Source organism: Equus caballus, chromosome 24 (assembly GCF_041296265.1).
Source record: "Equus caballus isolate H_3958 breed thoroughbred chromosome 24, TB-T2T, whole genome shotgun sequence".
Classification (NCBI taxonomy): domain Eukaryota; kingdom Metazoa; phylum Chordata; class Mammalia; order Perissodactyla; family Equidae; genus Equus; species Equus caballus.
In genome coordinates this window covers 55,667,916-55,682,582 of record NC_091707.1, presented here as the reverse complement: position 1 = coordinate 55,682,582, position 14,667 = coordinate 55,667,916, and the positions used below count along the sequence as shown (strand labels likewise).

General features: G+C 34.2%; 11 non-coding genes across 11 annotated transcripts; all 11 read right to left on the bottom strand.

Annotated features, from left to right (window-relative positions):
* Positions 1-891: 891 nt before the first annotated feature.
* On the bottom strand, positions 892-965 carry LOC111770498 (small nucleolar RNA SNORD113/SNORD114 family). Its single transcript, XR_002803772.1, has one exon. It is a non-coding gene; the product is annotated as a small nucleolar RNA SNORD113/SNORD114 family (small nucleolar RNA).
* A 3,943-nt stretch (positions 966-4,908) lies between these two features.
* LOC111770492 (small nucleolar RNA SNORD113/SNORD114 family) lies at positions 4,909-4,983 on the bottom strand. The gene has a single exon (XR_002803768.1). It is a non-coding gene; the product is annotated as a small nucleolar RNA SNORD113/SNORD114 family (small nucleolar RNA).
* A 1,063-nt stretch (positions 4,984-6,046) lies between these two features.
* Positions 6,047-6,118, bottom strand: LOC111770520 (small nucleolar RNA SNORD113/SNORD114 family). Its single transcript, XR_002803791.1, has one exon. It is a non-coding gene; the product is annotated as a small nucleolar RNA SNORD113/SNORD114 family (small nucleolar RNA).
* Positions 6,119-6,706: 588 nt separating this feature from the next.
* On the bottom strand, positions 6,707-6,778 carry LOC111770526 (small nucleolar RNA SNORD113/SNORD114 family). Its single transcript, XR_002803797.1, has one exon. It is a non-coding gene; the product is annotated as a small nucleolar RNA SNORD113/SNORD114 family (small nucleolar RNA).
* A 912-nt stretch (positions 6,779-7,690) lies between these two features.
* On the bottom strand, positions 7,691-7,765 carry LOC111770528 (small nucleolar RNA SNORD113/SNORD114 family). Its single transcript, XR_002803799.1, has one exon. It is a non-coding gene; the product is annotated as a small nucleolar RNA SNORD113/SNORD114 family (small nucleolar RNA).
* Positions 7,766-8,493: 728 nt separating this feature from the next.
* Positions 8,494-8,568, bottom strand: LOC111770532 (small nucleolar RNA SNORD113/SNORD114 family). Its single transcript, XR_002803803.1, has one exon. It is a non-coding gene; the product is annotated as a small nucleolar RNA SNORD113/SNORD114 family (small nucleolar RNA).
* A 1,190-nt stretch (positions 8,569-9,758) lies between these two features.
* LOC111770537 (small nucleolar RNA SNORD113/SNORD114 family) lies at positions 9,759-9,833 on the bottom strand. Its single transcript, XR_002803808.1, has one exon. It is a non-coding gene; the product is annotated as a small nucleolar RNA SNORD113/SNORD114 family (small nucleolar RNA).
* A 1,089-nt stretch (positions 9,834-10,922) lies between these two features.
* LOC111770541 (small nucleolar RNA SNORD113/SNORD114 family) lies at positions 10,923-10,997 on the bottom strand. Its single transcript, XR_002803812.1, has one exon. It is a non-coding gene; the product is annotated as a small nucleolar RNA SNORD113/SNORD114 family (small nucleolar RNA).
* A 975-nt stretch (positions 10,998-11,972) lies between these two features.
* LOC111770523 (small nucleolar RNA SNORD113/SNORD114 family) lies at positions 11,973-12,046 on the bottom strand. Its single transcript, XR_002803794.1, has one exon. It is a non-coding gene; the product is annotated as a small nucleolar RNA SNORD113/SNORD114 family (small nucleolar RNA).
* Positions 12,047-12,896: 850 nt separating this feature from the next.
* LOC111770519 (small nucleolar RNA SNORD113/SNORD114 family) lies at positions 12,897-12,971 on the bottom strand. The gene has a single exon (XR_002803790.1). It is a non-coding gene; the product is annotated as a small nucleolar RNA SNORD113/SNORD114 family (small nucleolar RNA).
* Positions 12,972-13,985: 1,014 nt separating this feature from the next.
* LOC111770512 (small nucleolar RNA SNORD113/SNORD114 family) lies at positions 13,986-14,057 on the bottom strand. Its single transcript, XR_002803783.1, has one exon. It is a non-coding gene; the product is annotated as a small nucleolar RNA SNORD113/SNORD114 family (small nucleolar RNA).
* Between the last annotated feature and the right edge of the window lie 610 nt (positions 14,058-14,667).

Genomic DNA, 14,667 nt, shown 5'->3' with positions numbered 1-14,667 from the left:
CCACCAGTCAGCATCACTGGTCCATGTTTGGGCCTCTTTTTCTTCATTTATGTCTATATTTGTATTGATTAAATCATTAATTCTTTGATAATAATAAAATAAATCCATGATTCACAAAAAAACCAAGAGCAAGATCCTTGAATATCCCCACCATCTTTCTATACAATCAGTTCCCACATAGACAATACCACTTCTGTTAATCTCAATGTTATACATTATTGATTAGTCAACATATTTCATATCATATTTCTTTTTGGACACTAGATAACTTTTTTATTAATTTAATAGTTTTTAGTAATGCAAGCATATCCTTAAGCAAATGACCTGAACCAAGACAAGATCTTTGATCATTACTCACCTTAATCTTTTTCCTAACACACAGGCAACATGACAATCTTGATCATGGCAGAAGCTAAAATCAGCTCCAACACCTGTCCTGAAAGGTAGCAAGCAGAGAAGGTAATAAAAAGGTTGAGAAATGCTCTCCATTGATCCATACTTTCCACCATTCATATACATAGTCAGGGATTTATTTATATCTAGTAATATTTATTTATTTTTCTCTTAATAAATCAAACATCAAACTTACAACCATTACTTATTACTGTCTATATCAAGATTTAGTCAAAGATGTCATACACTTGGTCCTTTTGTTTTTCATTCCAATTTGTTAATATTATTTTTACCTATTACATATTTTGACAATAAACAATGCTTCACCTCCTTCTTTATTCATTTATATATTTGTTCATTTATTCTGCCATTGATTCTTTTATAACAGTATTTTTAAAAATCCATGGCCAGAAATCCAACAAAAATATCCTTGTATATTCCTGACGTATGTCTACAGGAACACTTCAAACAGGGTGAACGTACTAGATTCCTTTCGTGTTGGACTTGCGAGTTTCAGACATGCACTACTCATTGTGTATGACTCACATGCACCGGCCATCACCACTGGTCCAGGTTTTCCCTTTTATTCTTCATCTTCTCTATTAATTCAACAATTCACAAATAATAATAAATTCACAGGGATCACAAAAACCCATGAAGAAGTTTCCTGAAAATCCCTAACATCTGTCTATAGAATTATTTCTCACAGAGACTAGATCTCTTTCTCTATTTGACCTCAATATTTAGTAAATCAATTAACCAACAGCATGCCTCACATCAACACCGGCTTCATTATTACACTATTACTGGCCTTCTGTGATTATATTTCATAGGTCTTTACACAGTGAATACCCTTAGGCAAACCATCCAAACCTTGACAAGAAATCTATTACTCACACGGGTCCCCACACATAGTGGCAACCAGAAGCTTCTGATCCTGAGATCACGGTAGAAGCTGGATTAGCAGTGAGCACGCCCCCTGAGGAGTACAAAGCAGAGCAGATGACAAACAGATTGAGACTTTCTCACCATTGCTTTCCACCTGTCATTTTCTTAGTCATTTAAAAATTTATTAATTGATGTTAATAATTATCTGTCTCTTCCCCTAAAAATAGAACATGGAACTCGCCACTGATTCAGAGCACTAATATTGACTATTACTTCTCCCTGTCTGTACATTAGTCAGCCCAAGAGGTAATACCCTCGATCCATTTATTTCTCAATAGACACTAGTATTTCCAAATTATATTAATAGTATTTCTTGTCTCATCTCATGTTTCTATAATTGAATGATGCTTCACATTCTTCATCTTTATTCATTTAAATAACTGTACAGATTTTGTTATTGAATTTTTCATAATAATACAATCAAAATTCATGAACCACATGGCCAAGGGGAAAGCCTTCAGTCAGCTCAGTGCATTCATTCTAAGTATAAGCAATGGAGATAAATATTGAGACTTTCTTCCAAACAACACATGCTTTTCTGACTTCATTTTCTTAGCCATTTATGTATTTATTTTATAGTGTGATTTCTTTTTCTAAATGAATCTATTTCCTTTTTTAAATGAACCAAACTCACAAGTGACTGAAAGCAAGAACAGAGAATACCACACACCACCATCTACCTCATCCTTACTCAAAACTCTAACCCCCTTGATCCATTCATTACTTAATGACCTCCAGTGGTTCCCAGCTAGATTAATAATAATTATTGCTTCACCATATATTTCATAGTTGGATGAGTTTCATCCTTTTCATCTTTATCCAGTGACATACGTGTTTATTCTTTCATTTATTCACTTACGATAGTACAATCAAAACCCATGAAGCACCTAAGGCTGAGAACATGATCCTTGAACATGGCTGAAATTTATGCACAGGCTCATTCCCACATATGGAAACACTTAAATCCTTTTTGGTAATGGACCTCAGTAGGCCATAGATATTTTGATCATAACATGTAGTTCATAATGCATTCCATTCACATCATTGGTCCATGATTGGCTTTATTTTCATATAATTTGTATATTCTTTCTATACATAACAAGAACCACCCATCAGAACTAAAACATTGACTAGTACTTACATCTCCTATGTGCTTTTTCCTCATCATGAAAATAGCTTATATCTTTATCAATTAAGGAATGTTCAGGGAAAACCTAAAACAGAAATTTAAAGAGCTATAAAAACGAGTGCCATGGACTCGATCTATTTTTAAAATCATCCTAAGTAACACTAAACCAAATTAATCAAAACTTTCTTTCCTCATCATTAGTGCAGGCCTGTCCTTGTTTGATTTTGTTTATGTATGTAGCCATTTACTCACTTTAAATATACATTCCTAAACACAGCGGCGGCCTAGAGCTCTTGGTCTTTTCAGAATGCTTCAATCAGTTCAGGTACATCCATTCTGTGGAGTATAAAGATGATAAAAGAATGAGACATTTTCTCCATTGAACCATGCTTTTCCCCTTTCATTTGCTCAAACTTTTAGACACTTATCAATTAACGTATTTGTGATTTCTTAATAAAATAAACCACCTGGAACTCACCACTGATGCAGAGCAAAGACATTAACTAACGTCACATAGATCTGCCTATTATCAGCGATTCTCAAAACGTTGTTTCCCAACAGGCAGCATCGGCAGAACCTGGGAACACATGAGAAACGCAGAATCTCAGGTTCCAGCCAATCCTCCCCAGTGAGCAAAGCTGAAGGCGGGGCCAGCAGTCTGCAGTTCAACCAGCCTCCAGGTGCTTCTGATGAGCTCGCTCAAGTTTGAGAACCACCGCTCTATATGACCCTAACCCAGAGAGGAAACACCCTTGATCTATTGGTTTCCTAATGCACTGCAGCATTTCAGAATTAGAGGAACAAAAGTTTATTTCTTGCAACATTTTTTCTTCATTAATACAGCTTTACTCTCTTTATCTATTTATCTATCTATCATCTATCTATTTATCTGTCTATTGATTCTGTCCTTTATTCCCTTAGAATAATGCGATAAATCCCCAGGATCCAATTCAACCCCATAATTAGATTCTTAAAAATTCCTGAAATCTAGCTATAGATTTATTCCCGCAGATGTAATATGCCAAATCTGCTTTTGAAATGGACTTCAATGATGCAGAATGAAATTAATCACAGGACACGTTCAGGGTACATTTCATTCCTTGGCTCTTTTTCATTCTTGAAAGATATAAGAAAGAACAACCATGAACCCACTACACATTCCACATGCAAACACTGTAAATATCGTCTACCTTCCCTTGGTTGCTTCATTGAATTAACAGCTTAGCTCTTTTCCACAGAGGAATGTTTACAAACTATGGTGCAAACAGAATATGAAACAATAAGTAGCTATGAAAGGGAACATAAAATCCTCAAACTTTTGAAAAATTGTGCTGAAATTGATTACTTCATAAACCTTGCTACATAGCATATCTTCATCCTAAAGCCATATTTAGTCTTCTTTGATTTTACTTGTGTATAGCTATTTATTAATAGCTTTAATTTTCATCCGTTCATTCTTTAATTCATGAAATAATCTGACAAACTATTCATGTTTTAAACAAAACAAAAAATGTTTAACTTCCCAGAAACCCAGAAAAGAAATGCTATTGTGTATATCTGCCTAATTCTCCTTTCTGAGATGGTTAAGAGCTAAGCTTGTTTTTTCTTGAGATGGACACAACATGCGTAGAGTTGATGTACCAGGTCTCGTCACTGGCCAGATGCTGTGTCCTCTTTTATCTTATTAAGTTATTAACTTGTTTACTAATTTATAATGATAAAATCGGTATCTTTGTATACAATCTCAAGATAGTAACACTGATTAATAGTAACTATGTCCAGTTGCTCACTATTGTAAGTGTCAAGGGACTGTATTCTTTTTCCCAACTTTATGGAGGAATATTTGACAAATATGTTTGCGTATATTTAAAGCGTACGATGTGATGGTTTGATTTACATATACATTGTGGAATAATTACCAATGGAACACCGTGCAGCCAACTGGATTGATCATAACTCGTCATATGACATATTGTTGTCACTGGTTCATGCTCAGATTTCTTTAGTGTAGTTAGTTGATTAAATTATATGAACTTTTTTTCTTATTTCTTAACTCAAAATATAATAATAAAATAAAATAAAAACACCTACAACCCAAATAGAGCACAGAACATGAACACTGACAATTATATACATCTCTCCCTATGACCCTTATGCTGAGATACAAAAGCCTTGATGTATTTCTAGTGAACTTCAGTTCCTTAGAAATGTATTGGCAGTGATGTTTGTTTCACTACGTACGCTACAGTTGTTCCACATTTGGCCCCATTTTTCCTTCATCTATTCATCTGTACAGTTATTATTGCATTGATTAACTTAGAATAAGCAATCAATAACTGTGAAACCCAAAAGTCCAAGAATAAGATCCTTGGATATCACTCACAACAATTTATAGGATTGCTTCTATCATAAGTAACAGACTAGATTTCTTTTTTGCATTGGACCTCAGAGTTCTAGATCAGCATTTTTGTTCCTCCTTGACTCATGTGCCACCAGTCCTCAATATTGATCCAAACTTCACCCTCTTTTTCCTTCATTCAATTATAATTTTTAGAGATTAATTCATTAAATCACTAACAATAATATGTATCCATGAATTTTTTAAAGTAGCTTTAATATGCCTAACATCTGCATATAGAATCATTTTCTACAAAGCAAATTGTCCAGATCTCTTTTCCTACTCAACCTCAGTGTTGAATGTATGGGTTAGTGAACATACGTGCTTCATTTTAACCTCTTACTTTACCACTAGTCCATGGCTGACATGGGCTAATCTCTAGCATCTGTCAATAGAATTATTTTCCTCATCAATCCATCTCTTTCACTAATTGACCTCAGTGTTTCATGGATGGATTCATAAACATAATACTTCATATGAATTGCATTTTGGGGCATTCACTGATTATATTTCACACTTTTTGATAATACAGTGAATACCTTTAAACAAAACCACCCAAACTGAGACAAGAACACTGACTATTACTCACATTGTTCCCCACACTCTAACACACAGATGCATCCATAGAGCGTGTGAGCATGGAAGAATCCTTAAATCAGCTGGAGCATGTCCATTCTGAGGAGCACAGAGCAGAGCAGATGATTAAAAAAGATGGAGACCTCATCTCCACTGGTCTTCACATTCCACCTTCCATTTAGTCAGTCATTTAGGGAATTAGCAATTTCAAAAATGCTTATTTCATTTTTCCCAAGTAAGCAAACAACGACGATCCTGCCACTGAAACAGAATGCGACCATTGCCTATTACTAGTTAACACTGCCTATAAAATCCTTAGCCAAAGGGGTAACACCCTTGTACCATTTCTAACATGTATTTCCTAATGGATAAGGGTGTTTTCAATATACATTAGCAGTATCTCTTGTCTCACTACATATTTTTATAATTGGACAATGCTCTATGACCTTCACCTTATTTATATATTTATTCATTATTTCATTGATCCAATTATAAAAATAGGGAATGCATGAACAGAAACCTAAAACAAGATCCTTCTATATTCCTGACATCTGTCTATATGATGTCTTCAAACAATGGGAATGGAACAGGCTTCCTTTCTATTGGACCTCAGAGTTCCAGACACGTATTCATCGTATACGACTCATACGCCACCAGCAGTCATCACTGATCCAATATTGTCCCTCCTTTTCTTCAATTATTTCCACATTGTCTATTGATTAATTCATTAATTCACTAATAATAATTTTAAGATACTATTATTCACAAAAATCCAAGAGCCTCGATATCCCTAATCTGGATACACGATCATTCTCATCACATCAAGATATCTCTCCCATTAATTATCCTGTCTTTCATATGTGCATTAATCAATATAATCAACCCCATATTTGTCCCTGGGCTACATTTGACCTTATTTGCTTATATTTCACACTTTTTAATGATTCAGTGAAGACCTTTAAAAAAAAACAACATTAGAATAAGACAAGAACTTTGTTACTCACATTGGTCTCTATGCTCCTAACACACGGATGCAACCACTGAGCTGGGGACCACAAAAGATGCTTAAATCAGCTCGTTCTGAGGACACAGAGCAGGGCAGATGATAAAGAAAATTGAGACTTTATCCCCATTGATTCTTGCTTTCCACGTTATATTTACTGTTATTTAGGTATTTATAAATTTATGGTCCCTTTTCTTGTCCTAATGCCTGTCTATAGGATTGCTTCAAACACAGGCAATAGGCTACATTTCCTTTTTTATTGGACCTCAGAGTTTCAGAAACATATTCATCATCCGTGACTCATACTCCACCAACAGTCATCATTGGTCCAGATCTGCGCCTCTTTCCCTCCATTCTCACGTACCTTACTTCATTAATTAATTTCTTAATGCCACAAAGTTAATTTTTAAAATGCTACGATTCATTTGTCTATGGGATCATTTACCACATTATTATAATTCTTTCATTATCATAATATTTGATATATGCATTAGTAAATATAATACTTCATAATATCCCATATTTATCATTTTCCATGGTTGGTGTTTGGGACTATATTTCACCCTTTTAACAATACAGTGAACACTCTTTAAAAAACCTTCTTAAACAAATACAAGAAGTTTAACCTGTACTCACATTAGTCTCTACGCTCTTAACACACAGAGGAAACCACAGATCTCGGGACCATAAAAATAGTTAAATCATCTTGAGTGTGTCCATTCTGAGGAGTATAAGACAGAGCAAGTAATTAAAAATCAAAATCTTTTCTCCATGAGTCCTTGTTTTCCTCATTTCATTTTTCCATTTATTTGGGTATTTGTTAATTTTTCAGAACATATATACATAAGAAAATATAAACATACATATTACAAAATTAACATCCCCAACTCGAGACCGGCCCAGGCTTATAAAACTAAATATTACTTATCAGTATGGGTCTTTAAATGATCTTTAGAGAAACAGGTAACACCACCGGTCCATTTACTTCTTAACATCCATCAATTTCTTCAGCTCATATTAATAGTGTATCTTGCCTCACCACATATCTTCATTGATGGACATGACTTCATTTTTATTTTTCTTTATCTCTATATTTGTTTATTGGTTCTATCATTGATTCATTTATATTGATAATATAGAAATCCATGAATCCGAAATTACAAAAACAACATCCTTGTGTGTTCCTAACATCGATCCATAGGATCATTTGCAAGAGAGGAAACAGACCAGATTTTGCTTTCTCTTGGACCTCAGACTTCCAGACACGTAGCATTCATCGTACATGACTCGTCCGCCACCAGTCATCATCATTGGTCCCAGTTTGGGCCTCTTTTTCTTCATTCACCTCTACATTTGTTTATATATTAATTCATCAATCTAACAATAATAATTAAATAAATCTATGAATCACAAAAACGCAAGGACAAGAGCCTTCGGTATTCCTATCAGCTTTCTCTAGAACCAATGTCTAACTGAATACCTGTCTTTCATTAATCATGCTTACTGCTGTAAAGATAGATCGATCAACATAATGTTTCATGCATTTCCAATTTAATCACTGAACCATGGTGGGCCTTTTTTCTTATATTTATTACTTTTTAAATTATTACAGTGATACCCTAAACAAACCACCCAAACCAACACAAGAACTTTGATGGTTACTCACACTGGACTAAATGTTCCTACAGAGAGAGGCTACTTTGGGGCTCCTGAACAGGGCAGATGCTTAAACCATTTCAGGTGTTTTCTTTCTAAGACGTAAAAGGCAAAGCAGAGGATAAGAGGATTGAGGCATCATCTCCACTGTTCAGTATTTTCAGCACATTTTAATTGTCTCATTGCCTCACCACATATATGAAGAGTGCATATGCTGCATGCTCTTCACCTGTACTTTTTTATATTTGTACACTGATTCTTAAATCGATCATTTATGACAAGAGAATCAAAATCCATGAAGACCAGCTAAGAAAACGATCCTTTTACATTCCCAAAATCAGTCTATAGGATCACTTCAAACAGAGGCAATAAACTACACTTCCTTTTGTGTTGGACCTCAGAGTTCAAAACATATAGTATTCATCATCCGTGACTCCTATGCCACCAGTCGTCAGCATTGGTCCATATTTTCGCCTCTTTTTCTCCATTCTCTTATATATTATTTCACTGATTAATTCCTTAATTTACTAATATTAATTTTAAAACCCTATAATTCACACAAAAAAATGAAGAATAAGAACCTTGAATATTCTACATCTGCCTAGAGAATCATTTATCACATTGATATATCTCTTTCATTAATTATCCTTAATCTATCTTAGATGGATTAATAAATATAACACTTGGTAATAATCCCATAAGTATCATTGGCCATGGTTGGCCTTTTGAATAATATTCACACTTTTAATAATACAGCAAGTGCCCTTATTAAAAAACCTGTCAAATGAAGACACGATCTTTATTACTCACGTTGTGCTCCATGCACCTAACACACAGAGCCAACAAAGAGGGTGCAGCCGTGAAAGAATTCTTCCATCAGCTCCAGTATGTCCCTTCAGAGGACATAAAGCAGAACAGATGATGAAAAAAACACTGAGGCCTCATCTGAACGGATCCTTCTTTTCTATATTTCATTTATTCAGTTATTTAGATATTTATTTTTCATAACATAGATTCTTTTCTCTTAATGAAAAGAACAACCTCAAATTTGAGACTCATCTAGAAAATAAAATTTACTCTTATTTATCACAGTCTATGTGATCCTTAGTCAAAGAGGTGGTACTCTTAATCCATTTCTTTCTTTCTTTCTTTCTTTTCTTTTGCTGAGTAAGATTTGCCCTGCAGTAACATCCATTGCCAATCCTCCTCTTTTTGCTTGAGGAAGATTGTCCCTGAGCTAACATCTGTGCCAACCTTCCTCTATTTTGTATGTGGGTCACCACCACAACATCACTGACAAGTGGTGTAGGTCTGTGACCAGGGTCCGAACCCACAAACCTGGGCCGCCGAGTGGAGAGCACAAACTTAACCACTAGGCCACATGTCCAGCCCCAATCCCTTTAGTTCTTAAGGAGTATCACTGTTTCAATTTTTAGCAATAATAATTCTTGCCTCACCACATGTATTCACACTTGGACAATACTTCACTGTGTTCTTATCTATTTATTTATATTTCTTTAATGGTTTTCATTGATCCATTAATAATAACAAATCTAAATCAATGAATACAGGTTAAGAACATGATTTTTGTATATTTCTAATATCTCTCTACAGGATGATTTCCAAAAGAGGGATGTGGTTAATTATGTTTTGTGTTGGACCTCAGAGTTCCAGGCACATCTTATTCACCATCCATGACCCATATGCCACTTGTCATCATCATTGGTTCAGGTTTGGGTCTCTTCTTCTTCATTCATTTCTTTATTTGTATCAAATAAATCATTAATTAATTAATAATAATGAAATGAACATATAATTCACAAAATTCAAGAACAAGATCTTTGAATATCCCTAACATTTCTCTATAGAATCATTTCCCATACGGACTGATTCTCTTTCATTAATTGACCTCAACGTTGCACAGTATTTATTCATCAACGTGTTTCATATCATATTTATCATTGGACCATAGTTAACTTTTTTATTATGTTTAATATGTTTCAATAATTCAATGAATACCTTTAAACAAATAACCCAATCTAAGACAACAACTTTGACTACAGTCAGGTGTCACTTAACAATGGGGATACATTCTGAGAAATGCATCATTAAGCAGTTTTGTCCTGGTGTAAACATCATAGGTGAACTTACACAAACCTAGATGGAATAGCCTACTACACACCTAGGCTACGTGGTATTAATCTTACAGGACCACTCTCAAATATGTGGTCAGTTGTTGACTGAAAAATGGTTATGTGACACATGACTGTATTACTCACCTTGGTCTCTTTCCAACAGAGGCAACATGAAGATCTTGATCGTGACAGAAGCTCTCGCCTCCATTCTGAATAGTACCAAGCAGAGAAAGTGATAAAAAGATTGAGATATTGTCTCCATTGATCCACACTTTCCACCATTCATATACATAGTCATTTAGGTATTAATTAATTATCATTACATTTATTTCTTTTTCCCTTACTAAAACAAACATCAAACTTGCAACTTCCTGAGATCAATAATTGACCATTACTTATCACTTTCTATATCATCCTTAGTCAAAAATGCAAAATACACTTGACCCATTTATTATCCATTCTAACTTATATTATTTCTCCTTACTACATATTTAAGTAATGAATAATATTTAACCCTCTTTATCTTTATTCATTTGTATATTTGTTTATTCTGACATTGATACTACTTTAGTAACATTTTTAAAAATTCATGAACACAAGGAATAAGGACAAAGTCCTTACATACGCCTGACATCTGTCTATAGGAACACTTCCAACAGAGGGAATGGACCTGATTTCTTTGCATTGGACCTCAGAGCTCCAGACGCGTAGAATTCATTGTATATGACACATATGCCATCGGTCGTCATCATTGGTCCAGGCTTGGGTCTCTTTTTCTTCATTAAATCTATATTTGTTTACTGATCAATTTACTAAGTTATTAACACTAATAAAATAAATATCTGTGAATCAAAAAAACTCAAGGACAAGATGCTTAAGTATTTCTAGCATCTGTCTATAGAATCTTTGCCACACTGAATAAACTTACTTCATTAATCATCTTCATTGTGGCAAATACTGATTAATCAACATAATGTCTCATGTCAATGCCATATTTGTCATGGAGCCATGTTTGGCCTTCTTTGAATATATTTAATAATTTTTATTATTAGACTGAATATCCTGTATAAACCACCTCAACCAAGAGAAGAATCTGACCATTACTCACACTGGTCTCCACGCTCGTGCACGGGGGCATACATGGAGCTCCTGATCATGGCCAAATGCTTAAATAAGTTCAGGTGTCCATTCTGAGGAGTACAAAGCAGAACAGATAAAGACAAGATTGAGATATTCTCTACTGATGCATACATTCCACCTTCATTTAGTAAGTTATTTATGAATATAGCAAATTGGGGACATATTCATTACTTTTATCTTAAAAAATTGAACAATAGTGAACCTAACACTAACTCAGAACAAGAACTTAAACCATTATTCATTGCCTATATCTTACTTAGCCGAAGAGGTAAGACACGTGAACCATTTACATTTCTTAGCGAACTTCAGCATTCTCAGTAAATGTTCATTGTTTCATCACCTCAGCACATACATGAAGAGTGGACATGCTCCACCCTCTTCATCACCTTTTACGCTATTTATACTTTTACACTTAACTTTCAACTATTTATGCTTTTACAGTGATGGTTTCTTTGGGCCATTTTTTTACAGTAAAATCAAACTTCAGAAACACAAACCAAGAAAATTGGTTTTTATTTTCTATATTTTTTATTTTCCTAATATATGTCTATAATATCATGTCAAACAGAGGCAATAAGTTATATTTCTTTTTTGTTGGACCTCAGAGTTTCAGACACGTAATATTCATCATCCATGACTCATACGCACCAGTCGTCATCATTGGTCCATATGTGGGCCTCTTTTTCTTCACTCTCATCTGCATAAGTTTACTCATTAATTCACTAATTCACTAACATTAATTTTTAAAACTCACTGATTCACAAAACCCCAAGAATAAAAGCAATATTCTGCATCTGCCTATAGTATCATTTGCACATTGCTATGTCTTTCATTACCATCAATGTTTCATGTATGGATTAATAAATATAACACTGAAGACCAAACTCATATTTAGCATTCATGATAGTTTGTGTCTTGGATTATATTTCACACTTTTAACAATACAGTGAATACCGGGGGAAAGAAACCTCTGAAACAAAGGCATGAACTTTATTACTTACACTGGTCTCTATACTCATTACACAGAGGCAACTGTCGAGCATGTGATCATAGAAGATGCTTAAACCCACTCGAGAGCATCCATCTGAGGAGTACAGAGCAGAGCAGATGATATAGAAACTTGAGACCGTCTTCTAAATTGGTCCTTGTTTTGCTCATTTTGTTTACTCAGTCATAAAGGTATTTATTATTTTTCATAATTTAGATACATATATAAGCATAAATATAAGTATGATATGATCCTTAGAAAAAGAGGTAACACCGTTGGTACATTTATTTCTTAACATGCATCAGCTTATATTAATAATATATCTTGCCTCACCACACATATTCATAGGCAGACAAGGCTTCATCTTTGTTTTTTTAATTTATATATTTATTGGTTCTACCATTGATCCATTTATATTAATAATATAGAAATCTATGAATCCAAGATTACAAGAACAATATCCTTGAATATTCCTAGCATGGATCCACGGGGTCACTTGTGAGAGAAGAAACACTAGATTTTGTTTTATCTTGGACCTCAGACTTCCAGACACGTAGCATTCATCGTTCATGACTCGTACGCCACCAGTCATCATCATTGGTCCAGATCTGGGCCTCTTCTTCTCCATTCCTATCTACATTTGTTCAATGATTAATTCATCAATTGACTAATAGCAATTAAATAAATATCTATGAATCACAAAACTCAAGGACAAGAGCCTTCAGTGTCTTTATCATTTTTCTTTAGAATCATTGCCTAAAAGAATACACCTCTTTCATTGATCATCCTCACTGTTGTAAAGATAGATTAATCAAAATAATGTTTCATATATTTCCATTTTAATCACTGGACCATGGTTGGTCTTTTATCTTATATTGAGTACTTTTTAAAAATATTACAGAGAATATCCTAAACAAACCACCCAAAGTAGGATGAGAACACTGACTATTACTCACGTTGGTTTCCATGCTCCTACAGACAAATATAGAGATTGTTGACCAAGGCATAATTCTTAAATCAGCTTCAATGTGTCCATTCTAAAAAGTATAAAGCAGAGTAGATGATAACATGATTGCGATATTTTATTGATCCTTCTTTCTACATTATTCAGTGTTTAAGTTATACATTAATTTTGGGTATTCTTCCTTAAGAAAAATAGACAACATTGAAATTTCCACTAACCCAAAACAAGGATATGGCCATTAGTTATACTATCTATAACATCCTTAGCTAGTAATACCCTTGAGCCATTTATTTCTTAACTGACTTAGTGTTTCAATATTTATTAATATTATCTCTTGCCTTACTGCATTTGTTCATGACTGGACACTGCTTCGCCCTTTCCATCTTTATTTATTCATATTTATGCACTGATTCTTTAATCGATGCATTTACTATACAGTCAGGCATCACTTAACGACAAAGGTACATTCTGGAAAATGTGTTCTTAATCGATTTTGTCATTGTGTGAACATCACAAAACGTCCTTCTGTGGTGCATGACTGTAAGAGAAGCAAAGTCCATGAACACAAAGACCCCAGAAGAAAATCCGTGTGAAATCCTAAACCTGTCTATGGGATCATTTCCAAGAGAGGCAATAAACCAAATTTCTTTTGATACTGGACCTCAGAGTTCCAGACACGTATTCATCATCCATGACTCATACGCCACCAGTGGTCATCATTGGTCCAGGTTTGGCCTTTTTTTTCCTCTCTCATCTACCTTTGTTTATTAATTAATTTACCAATTTATCTAATAGTAATAAAATAAATACCTATGCAGCACAAAAAAAAACAAAACACAGGCCTTGAGTAGTCCTACATCTGTCTACAGAATCATTTGCTACATAGATATGTCTCTGTCATTAATCATCCTCAAAGTTTCATGTAGGAATTAATCAATATAATGCTACCTATCACGCCCATATTTATCAATGGACCATGGTTGGCTTTCTTTGATTATATTTCATACTTTTCAAACACAGAGTGTATATCCGCAAAAACTCACATTTGTTTCTATGTGCCAAACACAGAGAGACAACCAGACATCTTGTCACCACGGAAGAATCCTTAAACCACCTCCAGTGCACCCATTCTGAGAAATACAAAACACAAAAGGAGATTAAAAAAAAAAAACTGAGAGACCTTATCTGCATGGACTTTGCTCTCTGCATTTCATTTACTCAGCCACTTAAGTATTTATTAATTTTCATAATTTACAATGCTTCACTTATTCATAAATTTATTTATATTTGTTTATGGATTCTTTCATTGATCTATTTATACTAATAGAATCAAAATC